Raw genomic sequence first — 27,204 nt, forward strand, 5'->3', positions numbered from 1 at the left:
AGCAGACTCGAGCATTGATCGCGGGTTCCTGAGCCGCGTTTTGGCCTTGTGGGGCTGGGAGTAGAGCTTGATGATAGGGATGGCAATCAAACCCGAACCCGTTGGGTAAACCTGAAACCCGACACATTTGGGACGGGTTTGGGGTCGGTTAATCGGGTTTGGGACGTGTTTGGGAATAGTTTTTATTTTTTTCGCGGGTTTGGGACGGGTTTGGGATTTAGTGATATACCCGTTTACCCGACCCAATTACCCGATAAAGTGTACCCATTTACCCGATTGTATACCCGATATAATTTCTTTTATATTATTAAATATGTATGTATATGATACATCCATTTTTTTACACATATAGGTATTCTATTCCGTATACATTGTAGTTATATGATATATATTTTTATAATAACAATACAAATTTAACATGTTTGTAGTTACCCGATAGATACCCAAAGGATTTTGAGATGAGTATACCCAACGAGTAATATTTTTAAATTAACGGGTTTACCCGAAACCCGCGGGTATACCCGATACCCGATGGGTATTTACCCGCTAGAAACCCGATGGGTTTTGAGACGGGTTTGGGACAAGCTTATCTAACCGGGTTTGGGTTTGGGATTACCTAAACCCGTCCCAAACCCGACCCATTTCCATCCCTACTTGATGAGCAGTGGCAGGAGCTGTGGTGTTACGGGGACCATAGCGACAGTTGGCAGTGAAATGACCGTACAAATTGCAATAAGCGCAGAAACGACAGGCAAGACCCACCGGATGATGATATGAGCATGTCGGGCAGAGCGGGTGGGGACCTGTGTATGCACGCTTTGCTGGCGGTGCATGAGTAACTGGTGCTGGTCGATGATGAGACTGCTGCTGAGCCGGTACGGCTTGTAGAGGAGCAGCAGTGGTAGTAACAGCACAGTTCTTGTTGCTGGAGCTGCTGTTGTTGTTCTTCTTCTTGCGGCCCGATGACTTGGACGGTTGAGCAGTGGCGATTTCAGCGGTCGGTGCATTGGTGGCTTGGTGTAGAGACTTAGAGGGCTTATCCCAGAAACCAGCTTTTACTCGCTTGTCGTTGATTTGGGCGGCAAGCAGGTAAGTTTCTTCAATTGATGAGTTCTTTGCGGTGTGAACAATATCGGCAACACAGTTGGGTAGAGCTCGAATGCACTTCTTGATTGCTATCACTAGCGTCTTGACTTGATCAGGACAGATAATGCTGAGTTGCTTAAAGCGAGCAGTCAGGGCAACGTTGTCTCCATCCTTCTGCTTAATGTTCCAAAACTCGTCCTCCAGCTTTTGGCGTTCATGGGGAGGGCAGAATTCATCCATCATAATAGCTTTCAGCTCTTCCCAAGTCAGCTCATAAGCTGCATCATTCACGCGTTTGTTTTGTTCGGCTGTCCACGAGTCTAGAGCTCGAGACTGGAAGACGCCGGTTGCGTTTAGGGTACGGAGATTTTCTAGACAGCCGCTTTGGCGCAGAGTGACTTCGACGGAATCGAACCATTGAAACATAGTTGTTGGGCCATCTTCTCCGGTGAATTCCTTTGGTCCGCATGCCTTGAACTGTTTGAAGCTGAAAACAGTCTTGGCAGCATCTTTGGGAGCTTCGGTTCTCGACTCCTCAGATGATTTGCTGACGTTCTCATACACTTCACTCACAGCCTTTGCTACTTGCTTGGCGATGATAGCAGCAAGACGCTTGTCTCTCTTTTCTTGGCGAGTAAGCGGGGTTCGGTGTCCAGATGATGACATTGTCTTCAACAGACATCGTCGTAGGTCTCAGACACATCATAATTGAATCTCACCTCACACGTCTAGTTCTAACTAAGGCTCAGTAACACGCATAATCACATAACACATAGGCACGAAATCACAGATTCACATAATCATAGAAGCACATAAACACGTAGAGCACAGAATCACAGAGGCACATAATATCACGTAATCCTCCGATCGGTACACAGAAGCAGTCAGAATACAGAAACCTATTATTCAAAGTTCGCGAGTTGTTCGTATATAGCGATCACGTATAGCATATCGAGTAGTATAGCATAAGCGTATAGCATAATGTCGTTCAAATTGTAGCGACCTGTTAGAGTATTGAGATAGAAGAGCAATGCGGGTTGCGTGTGTCGATAGAAGTGAGAGCAAAAATCAAATAAATTTCAAAATTTTAAACACATAAACAGTTAAACACATATAAACACGTAAAATCAACGAGTCATCAGAGTCAGCAGTTGCGGGCTCAGAATCGAAACACACAAAAAAATCGGGAGATAGATTGTCTGCGGTTATTAGACATTGACTACCCAAAGCGATTCGACTATTCTCAAGGATCTGTCATACACATTTTGACTTTCAAGATAGGGCCTCTGCCTCGATTCTTGGGCATCCGGCGCACATCCCTCTAGCCGTATTGTGAGTTCAGGTCGTTGGAGTCCGTCGAGACTTTGGTGAAAGTGTTTGGTAAAATCCATGGAAAAGCCATCAAGGTTAGGGTTTCACCCCTAGCTTGACAACTTTCCCTTGATTTTAGTAAAATAAGGGAGATTACTCATCAAAATATGGATTTCACTCCTGGTTTGGTATAATTCTCCTGTTGAACAAGCGTTCGTTATTGAAAAAGAATAATGAAGAGATCATTGATAAGTTGATAAAACAGCATGGATCAAGCAATTTAGTTGAGAGTTTGCGGTTTTCACACCAAATCTTGACTAAATCGCTTTCTCATTATTGAAAGCTCGAGTGCAGTGATAGTGTAGCGTAGGCAAGAATAGCGAAGAAGAGCAATAAGCTCATACTTAGTCCCTAATGGACATGCACGAGTTGGTCTGTTGGGTCCTAACTATAGTCTAGGTCTCTAAGACGTCGACCCGGACTAGGTCGAGTCTTGCCTAATTCCCTATAGTTATGGCTCTGATACCAATCTGTCACACCCCAACCGATGGCGGAATCATCAGGGCATGGCACTGAGCGAAACAGATTGTCCAGAAGTTTCCATAACAATTATCATTACTATTCAATTTAAATAATACGTCCCATACCATATCTCAAACAGTAAATAAATGATTACAGACAAAATCCAGGCAAATATTCTGTTCCGACAACTCAGATTTATATAAACAGCAATTGTTTATCTGCTTCTAGAGACCCTTAATTTGACTACTACAGACAACTAGCTGTTAGGCTCTAGAGCTTTATTCTAGCCTCGCTTTCCTAGCAGATAAGCATCTTAGACACCTGTCATATACGTTAAAATAAAGTCAATACATAAAATGTAAAGGTGAGCATACAAGTTTGATAATAGCATAATAGAGTTCGAAATAGTTTACGCATAACCAGCACGTACACAGAGGAAAACGATGCATGTTAATTATCGACATGGATCGATCGATACCAATGACTGCGGGTTGACTGCCCGAGTCAGTTCGCAATACATGATTACCACCGTAATCCATGCAAGTAATTGTCCTTAACAACCCCCGTGTGACCGGGTGCTGAGTCCAAACTATAGTACTATCGTCGTTAAGGCCGGTAGACAGCATTCCACGTGTAAACATAACAACAAGCATTCATTTAGTCACGTAATACATGTGGTAACGGTTAGCGTTTAAAGCATTGTGTAGTGTGTTTGATGTGATTTCGTATAAGTAACGTATGTAACACCCAAAAGTGCTTAAATCAAAAAGGGACCGAGTATACTCACAGCGGTTGATGGATTGAAGGGAGCGCTTGAGAGTAGGGTTAGCCGGAATTGTTCGATAGCATAATGATAAGCAACGCGTAACACGGAAACAAGTGTTGGAGGATCGGACAGCTGGTCGATCGGACGGCTGACCGTTCAGTTGACAGTCCGTTCGGACAGTTGTCCGGTCGGACGGGAGTCCGATCGGATGGCTGTTCGAGTGGATTGTTTCTCCCTTTGAGTAGGATTTGTTTGTGTATGATGGCTGACTTTTGAATTTTTCGTTGTAGCATTTGAAAAACATTGAAGTATCTTTACCTTTCAGGTCGATCGAACGGTCGTCCGATCGGCCGGTAATACGATCGGCTAGGTGCCTCAGCAAAACAAGTTCTCAGCAGGGTGTCACCTAATCGGATGGTTGTTTGATCGGGTGGCACCCCTAGTGCGTCGAACATGTTGAAAAATCAATTAAGTGTTGAAGTATAGTATCTCATGATCCGAAGAGTAATCCAATCGGGCGGTAGTCCGATCGAACAACAGTTCGTTCATACTCAACTTCAAGAGAATAAATAGATTAAGTGTGGGACCATATGCTAGCCGATCGGCTGGCCAGTCGATCGGCTGACTGTCCGATCGGCTGGCTGTCCGTTCGGACAGCAGTCCGATCGGTCAGCACCCTGACCTCGTCAGCCTGTTCGTCTAGCACTTGGTTGTTTTGATTGTTTGTCGTTTTATCAAGGTATTTTGACAACGAGTCAAACCATGGAACCTCGTCCTTATTTGGTTCTCCTGATCGAACAGGAATCACCCAAATCCGGTTGACGAACAGTTCGAGACGGTGTTTAACGTTTAACCCGAAATCGGTGAACCTCATGGATAGATTCCGGATCTTGAGTCACACAACCACCGAAATGGTTAGTAAGTCGGCACAAGCTCCGTTTCTATCGGTTTTGGAGGTATTGAGTGTAAAAGAGTTGAAATAAAGTTGGAAAACCATCTTTCAATCCCTTTTTACCGTGAATATGTTTAGATCCGTGAAGGATCTTTGTTTGTTTATGTGGAAATCGGTTAGATCCAAGTTATTCTTGGTGGATTGAGGCCAAAACATGAAGTTCTTCAAGAACCCATGATGACATCATCCTAGAACACTTGAATCTTGATGATTTCACGGTTAAAAGTTAAGATTTGAAAGATAGAAAGGTGTAGGAGTGCGTGTAGATCAAGAAAGTACAAGATTTAGGACGAAATCTTACCGGAATCGAGAGAAATTTGAGAAAAAGTGAGCTGAGCGTGCTGGTCGGACAGAGGTTTCCAAAAGTAGAAAGTTTGACAATGACAGGGGTATTTATAGGATGCCAAAAGAGGTAAAGGCTGGCCGATCGGACTGCAGTCCGATCGGCTGGTTGTTCGATCGGCTGGTAGCCTGATCGTTCAGCTTCCTGAATCGAGTGTTCGGCGCAATGATTTCGTATATTTCGATTTCGATTGCGACCGATGAGGATACGATGGAGTTTTCTATTCAAATTATTTTTAATCCCAACTACTATATCTAACACGCAAGCATCTATATTTCGCGCTGTCTTTTCGCCACCAATTATCATAATTCGATTTCGATTGATTTCGATTGGGTTTCGATTGCGATTCGATTGAAACCACATATAACATAAAGTAAGACATGCACAAGTAACACATAAGGCACACACACACGTATAACAATAACCAATCCTTGCGATATTCGAGTTTCGAGTTTGATGATGATTAGATTAGTTCGATTATTAATCAATTGACTTTATCGCATTGTTATTTCCTATTATTCACAGTCGTAAAGCGGTTCGCATCGAGAAATATACTTCGATTACTTCGATTGTAATTAATCATTCCACATAATACAACTAACGTAAACATAAAATAGGCTAACTGCAGTCAAAGAAGTCAAAACAATAGTTGAGCAAAGAGTGATAGATCGCAATTAGCGATCTTTTCTTCCTTTGACTTCAATATTGACTTTGACTTTGACTTTCGGAAACACGGGTTTTACAAAACCTCTCTATCCTAAACTCATGTGTTTAAAGACTTTGCTTTTGCAAATGGACACCACCTATAACAACCCTCCTGAATATTTTCGACACCCTAAAAATAATTAAAATATCCCAGTATGTTCTAAAATATACCCCGTATGTGAAAACCGAGCCCCAAATACCCTTATATAATTAAAAATAAAATAAGATCAAGTTTTATTTGTCACTCGCGGGCCGCGTAGACCATTAGGGTCTCTTACGCGGGGCGCGACAGCTTGGAGTCAGGGCTGCACCCGGTGCCGCCACATGTCAAACGCGTGTTGAAGCTAGTTCGATGACTGGGCCATGCTAGGGCCTACCCAGCCTATTACGCGGGCCGCGAGGGAAGGCGAAAGGTCGCCTATAAATGGAGGCTCTCAGCCTTCAGTTTCCGATCGTTCAAAATCTCTTTCTCTCTCAAAATTTCTGAATAGTAGGCATAATCTATGGGCATAATACAAAGTTCTGCTCTGTTGTAAGTATCATAACCCCGGTTACGTATTAGATACGCTGCCCGATTGATCTAGGGTTCCGTAACGGCTGTCGAGGTTCTGCCCGACGTAGTCGTTGGAATGCCGTCTCGGGGAGGGTATTACTAATGTAAATATTAAGGGTTATTATACTAACACGTGTGCATTTGTGTATTTAATAGATAATTACCAGGAAACCCCTAAAGGAAAACCTAAGACAGCAATGTATGTGATCTCCTTTTTGCAAATTGCTTTTACAAAACCTCACACAATTAATAATATATTAAACAGTTGTTAAGTATTTGAACTCTACAATTATCATCGGTATGTTGGGGTTTTGTATACAAAATTTGTTACTGCCTTGCGAGGAGTAACATTTCCATAAGTCGGGTTGACTGTACCGTGGGTGGTAATTGAATAGATGGAAACAAATGTAATTGTGCGACCGCCCTCAATACTGTACAATGGTTTTTATTAAACTCGATTAAACTGGGATTCACTCACCAGTATTTCCCACTGACAAAAATGTTTTTAAACGCGTTTCAGGTAACAAAATGTGAAAGCCAAATAGAAGCCAGCTGGACAGCACTTAAGGCTTGGAAAAGTGGCTATAAAGTTACCTAAAATAAAGAGATGTTTTATTTAAATAAAATAGGGTTTATCCCTATGAAAATGTGTGTACTTAAAACTTGGGATTTTCCCATGTGTTTAATATTATGAAATTGTGGTATTTTACTCTGATAAAATATTTCCTAACTACGGTCCTGATGTAAATTCCGCTGCCAAAATGGATGAAAACAGATACCACCAAACCTGGTCGCGGCCGCTCGTTCCCGGGTTGTTAGGGGACGGGGGTTGCGACAGAAGGTGGTATCAGAGCTAAGCCACTGATTCAGCCACAGAAATGTTCTGCTGACACCAAAATATATCTAAAGTGTTGGGAAATTTTCTACGGAACTACGTGCATAATTGTATTTTATTGTTATGTGTTATTTAACTAATTGTTAGTTTACAGTATGAGCGACCAAGGACCTTCCGACGCGTTTCGTCAGTTGTCTAGCTCGCCTAGAAGCGAAGGCACCTCTTCACAGCCTGCCCTCACAGGGTACTCAGCTGATAATGAAGACAGGATATTCGTGTTTAAGGCTAAGTATGAAGAGTCATTCCCTCCTAAAAAAAGGATGGTTCAGTAGGGGAGCACATGAACGTAGGAAACGAATGAAAAAATTGCAACAATAGAGAGCCCTACCAGCCGCTAAAAGAGAAACAGATGCCCACACACAGGATATGCTTAATAGAAGTTTAGCCAATTTCCATATCCTAGCAACCACATCTGCCGACCCTAACCTGGAGCAGCTGATAGCACCCCAACCATTACCACTATTCCCTAACCAGCGAATGGAAATGGAAAACAACCCATAAAACCAAGTTGAAATGCATGATTTTAACCCAGAGGAGATACCTAGGGTACCAGCACCTAATCCCTTAGACCCAGACTACGACCCGTGGTTAGATGATAATAGGGACTATGTGCAACGTTACCCAATACCAGAAGACATGCCCATGCCGAATCTAGGAGCTTACCCAGGTTTGGACCCTCTAGATCCCTACTATGATAATGATCAATACATTAGGGAAATCTTGGAGAATCCATACCTGTAACCGGAACCCATACCCCAGTACCCAAACCCATTACCAATACCTGCACCCCCAATGAGTGCAGAAAATGTGCAAGAGCTCCGAACTTTCGGAGAAGAGATTTTAGAAAGTAGCGAGAGGATGAGGCAGGTCGGAGAGCGACTCGTCTGGAAGTACAACGAGCGCAATATGGAGTTCTGGATGAACCCATATCAGTGAAGGTGATGGTGGAGGTAGTAATAATAATGATAATAATAACATATAATATGTGTGTTTGAAAAAAAATCTAGATAATAACTACAGATGCCTACTAGTATTGTAATTTTTATTTCAGTTGTATTGTAATTTTAAATTCTAGTTCTGGTTTGTAGTAGATGCATAATATATATAAGAAAGAGTAAGTCGCAATGCTCGACGTTTTTTATCAATATGTGTGTTGTGTGATTGTTTGTATTAAATATTATCTTGTGATATTAATACGTGGCAAATGTTTAAAATTCAGATGGATAACGAAGTGAACCAGGAAAACCAGAATGACAATAACATGAATAACGATAACCTGAATAATGACAATCCGAACAACGATAAAAATGGAACCAAGTGGATAACAGTGCCATCCAACACGTAGTGGCACAAGGGATAATAGATGCAATGCCATTTAATATCAAAACAGTTAAGGAAGCAGATAATAAAAGCAAACATAGTAGTAAGCGACAACTGAACCCTCAACACAGCGTAAACAATGGACCCATACTTCAAGTGCCCATTCCCAAAAGAAGAAGAACCATATCTTATGGTTGTTCTTACAAGGAATTCTGATCCTGCAAATCAATAGAATTCTCGGGCAATGAAGGACCCATTGCAGCTCTACGCTGGATAGAAAAGACTGAGGCAGTCTTAAAAATAAGTAAGTGTGCGGAAGAGGATAAGAAAATGTTTGCTTCCAATTTGTTTAAGAACTCAGCCTTAGAATGGTGGAACACTATCCTCCAGTCTAGAGGGAGTAACAGGGTTTACAATATGGAATGGGAAGAATTTAAGAATATGGTAGAAAGGAAATTCTGCCCTCCCAATGAAAAGGAACAAATAGCAAATAAGTTTCTTAACCTTAGAATAACTGGAGTGGATAGTAAGGGTTATACTACTACATTCTTTGAATATGCTAGAATCGTACCAACCCTTGCATCACCAGAACCAGTATTAATCTCCCGTTACATCTGGAGATTAATCGGGGAGATTAGGCATGTAGTCAAGGCAGCTAGACCCCAAACCATAGAAAAAGCTGTAGAACTAGCCAATACCTTGACTGACGAATTAGTGCGTACTCGAGAAGAAGACCAGAGGAGAAACCTAGCTCAAAGGCTTACCCAAGAATTTCGTTATGGAAATTCCAACTGTGGGAGAAATGTAGGTTCTACCTCTGCACCCTACTGCAAGGGTTGCAAGAAGAAACATTTGGGAAAATGCTCCACTTACTGCAATTTCTGTAAGATACCAGGGCACAAGGAAGAAGATTGCAGTAGGAAACCTAATAATGGAATGTGCTTCAACTGTGGAGAAAAATGTCACATCAAGCCGAACTGTCCGAAACTAGTTCCAGCCATGGGCAATAAGACTACCAAAATTGCTAGAGCATTTGTTCTAATGGCAGATGAAGCTAAGATGATTCCGGACGTGATAGCCGGTACGTTTTTAGTTAATGATATTTTTGCTAAAGTATTATTTTACTCTGGTGCGAACCAAAGTTTTATTAATACTTCATTTTGCAAACTTCTCAATCAACCATTAACTAAACTCCCACAAGAATGTCTAATAGAGACAGCAAATGGGGAAACCGTTAGGATTTTTGAAATCTTGCAGGGAGCAAGAATAGAATTTTTAAATCAAAAGTTTATTGCAAACCTTTATCCAATGAATCTGGCAGGATTTGATGTTGTATTAGGAATGGATTAGTTAATAGCCAATAAAGCCAGTATTTTATATGATCAAAAGTCAATTCAAGTCAATTCACTAAGGGGTGAAAAGATCACAATTAAAGGAGATAAGCTATCTAGATCCACAAAATTCATCGCTGTGATGAAAACAGCAAGTTATATAAGAAAAGGATCTTTATTGTATTTGATTTCTATAACCACTAACACTAAAGGAAAAGAACTGAAGGATATTCCAGTAGTATCTCAGTTTTCAGATGTATTTCCAGAAGAATTACCAGGACTACCGCCAGACAGGGAAGTCGAATTCAGAATCCATCTGCTACCAGGGACAACACCAATTGCCAAAGCACCTTACCATTTGGCACCCACAGAAATGCAAGAACTAAAGAAGCAATTAGATGAATTGTTGGAGAAAGGATTCATACAGCCAAGTTCATCACCATGGGGAGCACCAATCTTATTCGTTAAGAAGAAAGACGGATCTATGCGTTTGTGCATTGACTACCATGAATTGAACAAGGTCACGATTAAGAATCGGTATCCATTACCAAGGATCGATGATCTGTTCGATCAATTGCAAGGAGCTCGATTTTTCTCTAAAATCGATTTACGATCAGGATATCATCAATTAAAGGTACAGGAAGAGGATATTCCTAAGACCGCATTTAGAACAAGGTATGGTCATTATAAATTTACTGTCATGCCATTTGGTTTAACCAATGCCCCAGCTGCATTTATGGACATGATGAACCGAATATGTAAGCCATATTTGGATAAATTCATAATTGTCTTTATAGATGATATTCTCATTTACTCTAAGAGTAAAGAGGAACATGCAAAGCATTTGCACGCACTTTTAAGTTTATTAAGGAAAGAAAAGCTTTATGCAAAGTTTTCAAAGTGTGAGTTTTGGTTAGAACAGGTACAGTTTCTGTTGGACTCTGTATGCCCAAGACACATACTAAATTGATGTGGCTAGTACGTTATGATCCAAGTCGAGTCATACCCAATAACAAGTTAGACAAACACTTATATTATTTATTTGTGATATGATCAAACAAATAAATATTAACACTTACAATATTTAGAAATTGGTGTTCTAAATAATTACACTTGAGAAACCAATAAGTTATATGGATAATTTATTTTGAGAGAATATTTTATTTTGTTATTTAATGGGTTAAATAACATTTTAAAAGATTGTATAAAGTCTTGCATATATGTAGTGTTATATTTATAAAATTTATAAATATATATATAAACCAGGACTTAAATTTTATTAAAGAAATTTTTTTTTTTATAAAATGAAGCTAGCCCCCCCTAGTGTTCTTCCCAAACTTTTATATCCAATCACAAGACTTGCAATTGTCATAAGCTAGAGGAGATTTGATTGGGTGGTCTAACCAAGACCATTTTGGTCCAATGGGGTTTCATGCACCTGCATGTGTAAGTTGGCACATGATTGGTCAAGATGGGTGGCAATTCTCTCTCATGGTTCTATAAATACTTAGATGACAAATGCAAGAACAAGGAAGAACTAGAGAAATAGCTCTCTAATTTTCGGTCATCATAAGCATTTCTCAAGTGTTTGGTTTTTTGATCTTTAGTATTAAAAATCCTAGCTAATCTTGTGGTGTTTGTTGGAAGCTTGGGGTATACAAGCTTGAGGCCTTCTACTCTTGAAGGCAACCATTCAAGAAACATCATCCTTTTCATCATCCTATTACTCCAAGAAGGTAGTTTTCTAAACACCCTATGGTTGTGTATGATAGTGTTTTGGTCAAAAATTACCGAAGCAATTAAGTGATCAAATTAGTTAAGTGAGGTAGTGTGCTAAAAAGTGTGTTGAAAATATGTTGGTTAAGTTGTTTAGAAAAACAGTAGTCAGGATACGGCTCAGGATATAGAGCTGTATCTGTGATCAAACAATGAGCAGAAAAGTAAAAGTTGACACGTGATGTACGAGGAAAGCCCTTGATCAATCTAGATCGCCGGCATAAAACCTCGGGAGCTGACAATCGCAGCTGCCTTGTTCTTCTTATTGCTTCAAACTTCAGGATACAGTGTAGGATATGATACGGATCAACTAAGTGTTACAATGAGATTTGAGTACAAGTGTTCGTGTGTAATGATTGCTAGAGACTAGAAAGCAAAGTGTGTGAATGAGTGTCTGTGACTTAATCTGATCCGATCAATCTATTTATAGTAAAAAGAAAGCAACCAACTATCCTATTATTCCGGGATCCGGCGAATATTCCACATGCGAACGTTGTAATCCACATCTTCCGGCTTCAACGTCTTTCTTCCAACTGTTTTTCCTGAGTCTCAAGGAGAAGAAGTCCACTTGAACGTTGGAGACTTATACCCTTTAATCTGCACGTGGTTAAATCAGTCAACCTCAGGATATCACCCAGAATGTTAGCAATATCCCCGTCTAGTATCTTGGTCACAAATAAACAATTAGAAGCAGGATATTGATCAAGATATGTACGCTCAGAAAATGACCCATAACAATTGTCCCCAAAATATATCTGTTGGTATACCAATCCAACGGATATATTTTAAAACATTATCTCGCAGATCGAGGCAATAAATATGACTGGACTCTTGAAGTGACAAGGTGCAACTTCCCACGCGATAAATACTCAATGGCTATCTATGAAGCCGCTATATCTTCTCTCTTCCTCGTTGATATTCATCCACTCGACCCAGAAATCCCAGGTACTTTCTCTCTTCTTTCTCTTTTCTGTTTTTCCTTGCTAAAATCCCCATGGCCAGCCGAACAAGATCCCATACAGCAGATTCAGTCCCTACCTTTGAAGACCAATGTCTTCTCAAAGAGCCTGAAAAAGAGGTCTGCTCGTTTGATAATGCCGACATCGCCGCCCTTCGAGCCTCCGGTGCTTTTCCGACCGAGGCAATCATACGTCCGTTCGACCGAGAGGTCCGATCAGATGCTTCTTCCAACGAATGGGTGTGCTTTCTAGCCTACCATTTTTCCATAGGGCTCCGATATCCTTTTCCGGCGTTTATCTCCCGCTTTTTTGAACTCACTCGCCTTCGCTATGCCCAAACCATGCCTATGGTTTGGCGTGTGCTCGTCACCTTGGATCAGATCAGGTCTCGTCATTCCCCTGACCTTTGCATTGAGGATCTTCCCGTCGCATACCGTCTTCGTTCTCACGGCAACAGCCGCTTTCTTCTTTTCTCCACTTCCAAGAACCCCCTTATCCTCAAGGCCACCAAGAATGAGGATAAATGGCAGCGGAAATTCCTTTTTGTAAAAAGGGATTCCATCCCTAAGGGTTTTGACCTTCCGGTGAAGTGGTTGACCTCTGGTAGGATTTAGGGTTTTAGGATTATCCCCAAGGCTATCTTGGAACTGTATCCTAAATCTGACGTTTTTATTTCCTGTGCAGCAAACTTCAAAGAGCTAGCCCCTCCGTCTGCAGAATCAGAGCAAAGGATCAAAGATATATACCGGCTTCCAGAGAGTGAGAGAACCTTTTCCTTGTCCTTCGCTAGTTCAAGTCAAAAATCAAGTTCCGAAATGTCTGGTGAGCACATCTTTATATATTAAATTAATTATAATTTATATCTATTCAAGAGTTAAGAATTTCCCCTTGTATTGCAAGTCATCAATCTTGAGGGTTTCCAACTTGACGAGTTGGATAGTTATTCTGCCCCTGTGCAAGTCAAGCAAGAAGTTAACCCCAAATCAGCAATCACATCCAAGCCTACCAGTTCCAAGGCTGCCGCTGTCCCCAAGCCGTCTACTGCTTCAAATCCACGCGGTTCTAGTTCCCGCAAAAGAAAGGAACCAGACTCTCCTGTTGCCTCAGATGTCTTTCCCTTTGAGAATCATGGGTTCTCAGAATCCAGCAAGTTCATGACTGGCTTTCTCAACCAGGTTGATATCTTCAACTTATATCCTGCACATATATGCCGAACACATATTTTGAATATACATACTAACATTTGTTTACCTGATTATAGGGCCTTGAGCAGCTAGTGTTTCTTTATGAGGATGCATTTGGACTGAACAAGATGTTAGAGGTTAAGTTGAAGAAGGCTGAAACCACCATTGCGGACCAAGCAGCAATTGCCACTGCCAAGTCTGAGCATTACGAGGCCAAATACAAAGCCATGACCCAAGATCACCAAGCCACCATCAAGAAGATTACTCAGGAGGCTCAAGCCAAATCTGATGCTGCCCAAGTCCAACACGAGCATGACATGGTCACATACCGGGAAAGCCTCAAAAACTCTGTGGTTGTCTCCCTTCTCCAGGCTAGATTGAAAATAGCCTATGAAGCCAAGGCCTTGGGATTCGAATGCCCCTCATGTAATATTGAGGCTTGGGAGGCAAAACTGAGGGATCTTGGTGGCAATCCTGTGGAGCATCCCGTGAAGCCTGTTGCTGGAGAGTCTGCTAAAGTGACCGAGGATGTGGTTGATGCCAACGTGGATGCTGGGAATGATGCTGGCGGTGATGCTGGTGGCGATGCTGGTGCGGATGCTGACGAAGCGATGATTGAAGAGGGTGCTGCCCCTTAAAAGCAACGAAGTGGGCAATGATGGATATATATGCTGAGGCTGGAGCCCACTTTTTTTTTAAAATTTCATGGTTGTGATTGTCTGAACAATTTACTTTTCCTGCTTTCGAACAATTTACATTTCCTGCACTACAACAATATGATGGCCAAAGGTGGATGGGTCCTGGGTTTCAGGATGAAGCCCTTGGTCATCGATTAGTATTGTTTATTTTGAACAATATAACAGTTGAAGGCGGATGGGTCTCGGTTTGAGACGAAACCTTCAATCTGTTAAGTAAATCTAGTTAGGAATCTATTGTGCTTTTGGTGGATGGGCCTTAGTTTAAGGTGAAACCAAAAGCACAACTTTTGACATGTTAATAATATAACCTGCTTTTGACTTATCTGTTGTAGCCTTTTAAATTTTTGCCATGCATTACTTAGTTTAGATTTTGGCTTTGTGAAATTAGTGTTATCATTTCTGTGAAGGCATCCTGATCAATATACTCACTGATATCCTAAGCAGACTTTCGTAAAATAGGACTTCTTAATATCCAAACAATTTGGACAAGTTCTTTCAAAATAGTTTATTTTTCAAAATATCAACTAATTCGAATAAAATTTTCAAAGGAAAAAGATAGTTTACTCAGAATTTATAAACAAATCCAACTCTGATTTTCAAAGCCAAGTATTGCATCCAAAGGTTCCAACCAAATATCCTGAATCATATCCCGAGAATATATCTCTAGAATATATCCTTTAAACATGATTTCAAAAGTTCAATCAAGTTGTGTAAGATTCACAAAGGAAAGATCATACCAGGAATAGAATGTAACCCTAGTTCCAAACTTCAATCCTTTTTGCAATTCCTTGTACCAAGATGTTCCCTGTTAGAGACACTTAGTGTATTAGGTCCGAGCCTTATCCTTTGAGCTTTACATCGTTGCCTCAGTAGGAATGTCCCCTGTGTACAATGTCTTCAAATACTTAGAAATCTTCTGGATATCAGTTTCAATTGTATAGACAATTTTTCGTGTTATAGGGGTAAAACCCAAGAATGTACTGGAGATAAATCCTTAGTATCCTGGGGATAATCCCAAATTCTCATGCGCTACAGGCGGGAGTGTATAAACTCCAAGACTTAGAAAGGTGAAAACCTTTAAACCTTAGAGAGTATGAAAATACCCTTTCGTGAGAGAGGGTGATCAATCCTCATATACCTTTAGGATTCAGGATATAGCCAACAGTAACGAAATTGTCAGCCACTTTACATGGACTGGTCCCGCCACCTTGAACTATTCCCGAATAACTTGCGCTCCAGGCGGGGTGTTTAAACCCAATTCGGATGAAAGGTGAATACCTTTAAACCTATGAAGGGATCAGGATCCCTTATACGTGAGAGAGGGGGCCAATGCTCTAATCTTCCGAAGCATCCTGAGTGTGTATCCTAGAGCTATATCCCGAAGCATATACTGCAAAACATTTCAAAACTAAGGTGGGTGTTAGCTTGGCTAACACCCCTCCGATGCTTAAGTCAGTATTGGGTTTCAAAGAATAAATTAAACCAAACACAATTAAAAGAGATAGAATTCATACCCTCCTGAGTTAGAAATTAAATTCTAAACTCACTTGAAATAAAGCTTAAGGTGTATAGCATTCCAAGATCTTGGCAGCATATCCCCCTCCATATCCTTGAGTCGGTATGCACCTTTTCCTGATTCTGATTCAATCTCATATGGTCCTTCCCATTTCGGAGCCAGCTTTCCATCAGCAGGATTGGTAGTATTCTGAAAAGCTTTTCTTAACACCCAATCTCCAACTTTGAACCTTCTAATCCTTATATTCTTGTTGTATGTTCTGGATATCCTTTGTTGATATGCCGCCATTCTTAGTCGTGCTGCATTTCTTGTCTCATCAATAGTATCCAGCTCCTGGCATAGGACTTCAGTATTCTGCTCAGGATTCCGGAGGTTAGATCTTTCTGTGGGTATTGTTTTGGTCAAAAAAATCACACAAGGATAATGCAACCAAACTCTTTGTAAACGGGGAATGATGCTTGGTATGATGAACAAAGATAAGGATCACTTAAATGAAAATTGCACAAGTGACACAAGGATTTATACGAGGAAAAAGCCCTTGATCAATGAATGATCTCCGGCAAAAAAAAACCTCGGGTGATGGAAACTACCGATCACCAAACTTCAATATAATAAACAATGTTTACAACTTTGGATGGTAACGAGCTAGGTACAAGGATCACTATGGTGTAGTATGCTAGAGTGTGTAAGAAGTGTGTTGTGTCTTCCGAATACTCAAGAGTGCAATTTATATAAGCGTGTGTGGTCGAATTTTAGGCAAGTCACCTAACTACTAGCTCGTTACCCCTTTAGAAATAGAAGTAAATTTAGCCTAACTAATTGCCCGTAAATTGTGCTAAGTTTCCTTATTCTCCACAACGTCTATTTCCAGCGATGTATGTGCGAGATTTACGTGAAAGATTCCTTAATAACGTTGCCAAGACTAGGTCCAACTCGTAATTCCTGCAAAACAACATTAAATTCAAAGAGAACAATCGTTAGTATGAGGATCCTTAGGATGATCCATGATCCTGATCCTGAAGCTCTTCTGAGGATCACTATCTGCCAAAGAAACAAGGATCACTCGTTAGGATATCATGTAAGGATCACAGGTCATTAAAATCCTGCCCTAACAATTGCCCCCAAAATATAAGGAGTAATTATGTAATATTAACGAGTTATATTTTGCCAATCTTATCTGTAACTAACTCAACGGATATATAGCCGTTGTGACCGAACTATCCGTTGCAATCCTGACGTCATGGAAGTGACAACCCTGCACAATCATGATTATAAATAGGAGATATAGATAGGATCCTTTGCATTTAAATTTCAGAAGTACTCCCTTTATAATCTCATCCGAAGATAAACAGGTATTTTCTCTTCATCTTCTTTCTTCTCTTGCTCTGTTTTCTTTCTCTTTCCATCATTCTGTCAAAAATGCTGCTCCGGAACTCTCCCAGCAAGGATCCTAAGAATAACAGCCCCTTGAAGGGTCAAGGGATCATCAAGGATTCCCCCGCCGAGAGGTGTTGTTTTACCGACCCTCAAATCGACAAAATTCGTCATTGCTTTCCGACGAACACCCTCTTTAAACCTTTTAGCCCTACCGCTCTGAGCAATTACATCTCTGAGACTTGGGTAGCTTTCCCGGTCACTCCTTTCATGATAGGATACTCGTATCCTTTCCCTCAGTTCACCGAGTCCTTTTTCTCCCTTACCGACATCTGCTATATCCAGGCTATGCCGATGATCTGGAGGGTTTTATACACCCTTGAAAGGATCATCAAACAAGAAGGAATTGATCTGGGTATGGCGGAGTTGGCTGAGATGTATGATCTTACAACTTTTGGATCCCACCGATACTTGTTCAAACGAAAAGCTGGAGAGGAGCACCCTGTTCTCAGATTTACCAAAAATGATATGAACTGGAAGCGGCGGTTCTTTTTTGTGAGGAGAGATACCATCCCTGATGGGAAGGATTTGCCCAAGAAGTGGGCTACCCACGGTAGGATAGAGGATCCTGGAAGGATCACCGTAGAACTTATCCTTTAGCATAAGGATCACTGATGTTCTGTTGTTTTCTTGTTGTGCAGCAATCTCCGTTTCACATCTGAAGTTGACACCTGCTGCAAAAGAGAGACTCTTGGCCTTTAAGAAGCTTGACCCTGAAGTCAGAACTTTCAAGATTACCACCTAGGATTCTCAGGAAGTATCCTCTGCTTCTGTCACAATGTCAAGTAAGTATCCTTATTTAAGGAGTATTTATATAATGAGAGTCAAATAAAATTAAGATACTTATCTTGTTTTGGTTGTGTAGGTGCTGGAAAATCCTCTAAGTCTGCTTCGAAGTTTGGCATCGACGATCTTACTATCGTCAAATCTTCAAGGAGAAAGACTCCTGCTGCTAGCCCAACTGCTTCAGCCCCTAAAGCACCTATCAGGGGAAAAGGAAGCAAGAAGAGAAAGGCCTCTGAGGATTTGCAAGGTCTGCCCCTGCTCCGCCAACATTGTCTGGATTACATCAACGAGGTAAGGATCACTGTCCCTGCTTGTGTATCCTGCTAGTTTTGAGGATCACTTGTCTCTGATGTTGTTCCTTGTTTTCCTTGCAGAAATTTGCTGAGGTAGAGACATATGTTGGGGTGTTGAAGGATCTCAAGATAGCCGATCTTCAGAAGGAGCTCCAGGCCACCAAGAATGATGCTGCCAAGATGCTGATCAACTTTGACTATGAGAAGCACGAGATCACCCAGGATGCCAAGGTCTCTGCCGCCATAGCTATGTACAAGATCCAGCTGCAAATGGCCATGGAAGCCCAGGATCCTGCTTTTGATAAGAGCACCTGGGATGTTGAAGGCTGGAAGGCTAGGCTGGCTGAGCTGGAGGATGATGAGGAGGATGAGGAGATCCCGATGCTCGAGGGTGGAGGCACTGGCAAGGATCAAGGTGGAGAGGCAAGTGGAGCCGGTGGTGATGGTGCAGCGAAGGATTGAGCTGCAGGATTGGGCGATGATGGAAATTTCGAGACTTAGCCGGAGCCCAATTTTTTTGTTTGGTGGTTGTTTATTTGAATAGTTTGATGGTTTGTACTTTGAACAATAGTTTTTAGGGTAAGGATCTATGATCCTTTGAACAGTAGGTAGGATAATAGGTGGTGGAGGGATCCTCTGTTTGGGGGATGAAGCCACTTGTTATCCTGCCGACCTTTATTTCCTGCACTGCTATGACCGCATGAACAATGGACACCCTTTGCCAACCCATGTGGACGGGCCACGTTTTGCTGGTAGAAACGTGGGTTGGCAATTTTGACAACTTTAAAGGGTTAACAATTTTGTGAATGAATAAAACTTTAACTTTTAACTTATCTTGTGATGTTATCCTTGTATATCCTTTAAATTCTCAATTGTTTTGATTTATACTTGTCTGAGTAAGAAAAGTTAAGCAAATTATGTTTAAGAAATTTAGGATATGATCCAGGATCAAATATCCTATAGTCGAAAACTTCCAAAAAGTAGTTCATTTTAAGGGTCATAGGTTTAGTTGTCAAAGTATAAGGGTAATTCAAATGAATAATGAATAAAATCAAAAATAGTTAAGGATCATACCTGAGAATCCAAGTTAGGATCCTAACCTTTAACACTATAATCAGGATAACCACAAGAAAAACCTTAGTAGATAATAAGGATTGAGGATCCTTAGTTGTTTAACTTCGAAAACCTGAAAATAGAATATAACTTTGGACTAAGCCAATATAAAAGACAAGTTAGTAACTGGGGACAAGCCCAAAGGATAACTGGGGACAAGCCCAAAGGATCACTGGGGACAAGCCCAAAGGATAACTGGGGACAAGCCCAAAGGATAACTGGGGACAAGCCCAAGGATCATAGGTGAACTGGAGTGTGGCCCTTACTGGCGACTATCCAAACGTAGTGACATGATAATGCCAAAACCTTAGCTAGCGTGAAAACGTTAGAAACCTTAGGAACGGATGTATGGTACGTCTACCATTATACGTAGGATCCTAGGTGTTAGGGCTGGATTTTTATAATACATGATCCTTACATGTGATCCTAACCAGTGATCCTTGTTTCTTTGGCAGATAGTGATCCTCAGCAGAGTTCCAGGATCAGGATCACGGACTATCATAGGATCCTCATGATAACAGTTGCTTTCATTGAACTTAATGTCATTTTGCAGGAATGTCTAGCAGGATCCGCTCTTAGCATCACAATCAAGGGACGCGTCTTTACAACTTTGGCATATGCTTAATCAGAGATGAACGTTGTGAAGGATATGGAAACTTGGCATGATTTAAGGGCGATAATTTAGGCTAGATTTACTTTTATTTCTAAAGGGGTAATGAGCTGATTATTAGTTTGTTTACCTAAAATAGGCCACTCACACTTGTATATATAACACTCTTCCCCATTCGGAAGACAGACAACACAATTCTCACACGCTTACACACACATTACGATAGTGATCCTTGTACTCAGCTCATTATCATCCGAAGTTGTAACCATATTTTGATATATGGAAGTTGGTGATTGGTAGTTGCCATCACCCGAGGTTTTTTATGCCGGAGATCATACATTGATCAAAGGCTTTTTCCTCGTATAAATCCTTGTGTCACTTGCATATTTCTTACTAAAGTGATCCTTTACTTTTTCAACAAACCAAGCATCATTCCCCGTTTACTTAGAGTTTGGTTGCATTATCCTTGTGTGATTTTTGACCAAAACAGTTTGGCGCCCACCGTGGGGCAATTGGTGCTTCATTCATAAGAAAACTTTCTATTTGAAATCATTTCAAAGAGTTACATGGCTTCATCATTGAAGAATGCATCCACAGCGATGTCGGCAGTCAATTCATCTACTGGCATTCCACCTTTGCCTCCACCACCAGCTGGATCTCAGAAAAATGCTGAGAAGAGACCAACTTCTATCTCCTCTAAACCATCATCTTCTGCTCTAACTTCTTCTGTTCCCAGTACTAGTGATATATTTACTTTGATTTTGCAGATGAGGGATCGTATGCAATAGCAGGATGAAACTAATGACAGGATCCTCAGAGAAATCGGAGATCTCAAAAGGAAAAAGAAAACGGCAGAGGATCATTCCCCATTAATGCCCAAATCTTTGAATTTTGATACTCCAATGATTACTTCTCAGCCAACAGAGGTCCCAGACATACAATATACGGGTGGATCAAGAGGAGTGCATTTCAACCCAGCAACAATGACTCAGGCATCAGGATCATATTTCCAACCGGCGGGATCCTACGCCCAGCATTTGGGATCCTTCATGAGCTTAGGATCCTCCTTTGTCCCAGGATCATCCCAAGTTCAAGGATCCTCCTTCGTTCCGGGACCATCCCAGGTTCAAGGATCCTCCTTTGTTCCAGGATCATCCCAGGTTCAAGGATCCTCCTTCATTCCGGGATCGTCTCAGATACCAGGATCCTTCCAGATGCCAGGATCCCTAAAGAGTTTGCAAACAGGAAGCCTAGATGTCCATCAAGGAGATTTATTCCAATGCAGACCATTGCTTCCACTGGTCCATCCATTATCCCAGAATCCCAGCAATATGGATTCACACCCAATGTTCCTAACTTGAACCCGATGGGAGGTAACACCTTAAATAATTATCTTACCACTAACCATGGATTCATGCAGGATTCAGGTATCAATCATGCTATGGCCAGGGAGTTGCAGAAATTGAAGGATATGATCTCAAGTGTTCCAGGGGTAGTCAAGCCTATCCCGGAGATTGCAGATGGAAGCCATAAGGTATCTCGTTTTGCACCACCAATTTGTGATGCAGAGGTACCCAAAAGGTTCCATATCCCTACTATGAAGCTGTATGATGGTACAACGGATCCTGAGGAGCATATAGCACAATACAGGGAGAGGATGGAGATCAATCCAATCCCAGAAAAGTTAAAGGAAGCATGCCTATGTAAAGGATTTGGATCCACTCTTACTGGATCAGCTCTTAAATGGCTGCTAAGTCTTCCCCCTTACTCTATCACTTCATTTGCTAATTTAGTTAATTTGTTCAATAATCAATTCTCTTGTAGTAGAAAATTTGAAAGATTAACTAGTGATTTATATAGGATAACTCAAAGTCATAATGAATCATTAAGGGATTATATAACTAAATTCAGTAAAGAATCCTTGGACATTCCCAACTTGGATATGGCCACGGCTGTTGAGGCCTTCAAAATGGGACTGCTTAAGGATTCATTGTTCTATGATGATCTTGTTATGACACCGTGCAGGAACCTAGATGAAGTAAGAACTCGGGCACTCAGGTTCATCCGGCTAGAGGATGACAAGAGGATCCAGGAGAGGCAAGTAGGATCCTCAAAACAGGAGAAGCAAGGATCCTCTTTCAAGAACAATAAGTTCAAATCCTACCATAGAAATGACAACCAGAACGTGCATGCTGTTGACCAAGAAGAGGATGACGGGGATTATCCTCCGATTTCTGAATATTGTTTTTCTGTTGACAATCATGAATTAATCCTTGCAATGCAGAATCTAGGAGAAAAAGCCAGATGGCCCAGAAAGAATGACAAACCATCCGGGACTAAAGACAAGTCAAAGTGGTGTGCATACCACGAGGATTTCGGGCATCTAACTGAAGAATGCATAGCATTACGAAAAGAAATTGGGTATCTGTTAAGCAAGGGGCATCTAAAAGAATTGTTGGGAAGAAAAAAGCAAAGGACTCAGGATCCTGAAAGGATCCCTGAAAAGGCTCCAGCCCCTCCGGCGAATGCACAAGTGATCAACTTTATTTCCGGAGGATCAGATATTTGTGGTACATCCTTCTCGCAGCCAAAAGGCATGCAAAGGAAGCAAAAATGGATAATGGAGAAAGACCTATTCGAACGTCAAGTGTCTCGGAAGGAAAGCCGATAACGTTTGATGAGGATGATCGCATTAACATCCAGGATCCTCATCACGATAGTTTAGTTATTACTCTCTTTATTTCTAACCATTTTGTCCGCAGGATCCTTATCGACGGAGGAAGCTCAGTAAACATTATCCAGCTTGATGTTCTAAAGAAAATGGGTATCCCAGAATCAGACATCACACCAAGATCCTCCGTGCTTGTGGGATTCAGTGGAGAAACGAAGAAAACTCTGGGGGACATCAAACTCCCAATCTACGTGGAAGGATTACATAATTATAAAAAATTTTGTGTTATTGACTGTTTATCTTGTTGCAATGTTATCCTTGGCAGGCCCTGGATACATGATATGAAAGCAGTCCCATCCACCTACCATCAATGTGTGAAACTCCCTAGCCCATGGGGGATAATCAAGATCGACAGTGATCAGCAGGAGGCTAAGGATTGTTATACCTCATCCATGAAGCCAACCTCGAAGCCAAGGGAACAATAGCAATTACAGATTCCTCCAAGGAATGTCTTGGAGGCAAGGGAACAAGATGTGGACGAAATCCTCTTGGATCCTAGTGATCCTGAATCAAAAATCTATATCGGATCAGGGATCCTTGGCAAGATGAAAGAAGACATAATATCCTTCCTCAAAAGAAGAAAATCTACCTTTGCATGGAAACATGAAGATATGACATGTATATCTAAGGATATTATCACTCATAAACTTGGCATTGACAGGTCTATCAAACCAATCCATCAAAAAAGGAGGAAGTTTGCACCAGAAAGGAATGCCATTATCCAAGAAGAAGTAGAGAGACTACTTCGAGCAGGTATGATCAGAGAGGTAAAATATCCAAAATGGTTAGCCAATGTGGTTGTTGTCCAAAAGAAAAACGGAAAGTGGAGGGTATGTGTCGATTTCACTGATCTGAATAAGGCATGTCCCAAGGATCCTTTCCCACTACCCCACATTGACTCCATGGTGGATGCAACGGCGGGGCATGAACTGTTGACCTTTATGGATGCATCATCTGGATTCCAACAAATTCAGATGGAACCATCTGACCAAGAGGATACAACCTTTATGACCCCAACCGGTTTATATTGTTATATTGCCATGCCTTTTGGACTAAGAAATGCAGGTGCAACATATCAAAGACTGGTGAATATGATGTTCAAAGATCAAATAGGACAAACTATGGAAGTATACATAGATGATATGGTAGTCAAGTCAAAGAAAGCTGAGGATCACCTTAGGGACTTGGAGGAAGCATTTGATATCCTTGATAATTATAACATGAAGCTTAATCCTTCAAAATGCCACTTTGGTGTTAAAGCAGGTAAATTTCTAGGATATATGGTAACTCAGAGGGGCATCGAAGCAAGCCCGGAGCAAATTAAAGCACTAGTGAATATCAAGTCCCCTGCCAATGCTAAGGATGTGCAAAGGCTAACAAGCAGGATGGCAGCTCTAAACAGGTTCATATCAAAATCCTCAGAAAGATGTAAAGAATTTTACGATATCTTAAGGAAAAACAAGAAGTTTGAATGGACTGAAAAACACGAGAATGCTTTACAAGCCCTTAAAGAATATATGTCCTCAGCACCAGCATTAATGAAACCCGGAAAAGGAGATGTGCTATCCTTATACCTGGCGGTATCCTCAACCGCTGTAAGTGCTGTCCTTGTTAAGGATCACGAAGGTACACAACATCCTATCTACTATGTAAGTAAGAGTTTACTTGATGCCGAATCCAGGTACTCACACCTTGAAAAACTTATTCTTGCATTAATTATGGCATCAACTAAGTTAAGACATTATTTTGAAACCCACACTATTGTTGTTAGGACTAATTTTCCAATCAAGAATGTCCTCAGGAAACCAGAGATGTCAGGAAGAATGGCTAAGTGGGCAGTAAAGCTTAGTGCCCATGATATAAGATATGAGCCTAGAACAGCCATTAAATCCCAAGCAATAGCTGACTTTGTGGCTGATTTCAGTAGTGATCTACAAAAGGAAGCAGAATTGGAAGTCCAGCAGCTGGATGAGACCAAGGATCCTTGGATACTACACACTGATGGATCCTCAAATGTCAAGGGCACAGGGCTCGGGATACTACTAAAATCGCCACAGGGGGACATAATACCCCACTCTATAGCCTGTGAGTTCCAAGCAACCAACAATAAGGCTGAATATGAAGCCTTAATTGCTGGTTTACAAATTGCTAAGGATATGGGGGTCAGATACCTTAAAGTATACGTAGACTCATTACTAATCACTAATCACTTTAATGGATCCTATGCTGTTAAAGGAGAAAAACTAACCAAATATTTAGAGATAGTCAAAGAATTGGCACTCTCTTTTGTCTCTTTCAGCTTAACACAGGTACCAAGGGAGGAAAACACAGAAGCTGATGCATTGGCCAACCTAGGATCATCCTTGAAGATTCCAGAAGATATAAGTATCCCCATCATCCATATCCTGGCTCCTGCTATTGAAAATCAGGTGGCCATGGAAATAGAAGAGGATACTGCAGTGATCCCTAGTGAAGAAGCTCAATCTTATTCAGGATCATGGATCTCACCAATTATGAGATACTTGCAACACGGGGAGATTCCTATGGGAGAAAATCCTAAAGCTTTCAGGATTAAGGTATCTCAATTCACAATCTTAAATAATATGCTATATAAACGATCTCTTGCAGGACCATATTTAAGATGTATCGAGGATCCTGAAATTCAAGAAGTATTGAGAGACTTCCATGAAGGAGATTGTGGAAACCACACTGGGGGCAGGGCATTGTTCTCAAGGATCCTTAGAACAGGATACTACTGGCCAACTATGAAAAGGGATGCTGTAGAATATGCTAAGAAATGTGATCCTTGTCAAAGACACAGCAATATCCTTCATCAGCCAGCTGAATTTTTGCATCCAATACCATCCTCTTGGCCATTCATGAGATGGGGGATGGATATAGTTGGCAAGCTCCCTAAAGCACCTGGTGGAAAAGTATTTATGCTTGCCATGACCGACTACTTCTCCAAGTGGATAGAAGCTGAAGCTTTTGCTCAAGTCAGAGAAAAGGAAGTTATATCCTTTATTAAGAGAAACATTATAACCCGATTTGGCATTCCCTCTGAAATTATATGTGATAATGGTTCCCAATTCATTGGGAGCAGAACCACTAACTTTTGTGACAGTTGGGGAATTAAGATGATAACGTCAACACCAGTCCATCCACAAGCCAATGGTCAAGCAGAATCATCCAACAAGATCATCATCAACAACCTGAAGAAGAAATTAGGATCCAAGAAGGGGAAATGGGCAGAGGAATTGCCTTATGTGTTGTGGGCTGATAGGACAACTCCCAAGAATGCCACTGGTCAAACACCCTTCTCTTTAGTATTTGGGGCAGAAGCAGTGATCCCAACAGAAATGGTGATTCCAACTGCTAGAACAAGTACTCGTGATCCTGAAGAAAATGCTGCAAACCTAGCTCAAGACTTGGATACTATTGAGGAAATCAGGGATCTGGCTAGGATAAGGATGGCAAGCTACCAACAAAGAATGGCTGGTGCCTACAACAAAAATGTCAGGATAAGGAAGTTCCAAGTCGGGGATATGGTGTTGAGAAAAGCATTCCAAAACACCATCAATCCTGCTGACGGAAAATTGGCACCAAAATGGGAAGGCCCTTACTTGATTGAAGCCGAAGCAGGAAAGGGGGCATACAGATTGTTAACCATGGAAGGAAATTTGTTACCAAGAGCCTGGAATGCTATTCACTTAAAGAAGTATTTCATGTGAACAGGATCCTTCAAGCATATGATCCTTACATCGGAAGCATCCTCGAAGGATCCCGGCGACATCAGTGATCCTTTACTCTGGTAACGTCCTTATCTCAAAACCTTTTTCATTTTCTTATTTTTACCTAAGGATAAGGATCACGTATCCTTCATCCTTCTCTCACGAGAATTTGAGTTATGATAGTCCAGGTATCTTCAGCATATCGTTAAAGATCTTCAGCACCATAGATCCTTGGGTTCAACCACAGTTATCCTTGGGCTTGTCCCCAGTTTTCGCCAGTAGCGCACGATGATCCTGGTATAGTTCACGTCTTTGGGACCAGTACCCACTTTCGGGGCTGACAACCTCATCGTACTGGCTATACCTAGGATCCTACGTATAATGGTAGACGTACCATACATCCGTTCCTAAGGTTTCTAACGTTTTCACGTTAGCTAAGGTTTTGACATTTTCATGTCACCAAGCTTGGATAGTCGCCAGCAAGGGCCATACTCCAGTTTACATACGATCCTTGGGCTTGTCCCCAGTTATCCTTTGGGCTTGTCCCCAGTGATCCTTTGGGCTTGTCCCCAGTTATCCTTTGGGCATG

The sequence above is a fragment of the Helianthus annuus genome, chromosome 17 (genome assembly GCF_002127325.2).
Source record: "Helianthus annuus cultivar XRQ/B chromosome 17, HanXRQr2.0-SUNRISE, whole genome shotgun sequence".
NCBI lineage: Eukaryota > Viridiplantae > Streptophyta > Magnoliopsida > Asterales > Asteraceae > Helianthus > Helianthus annuus.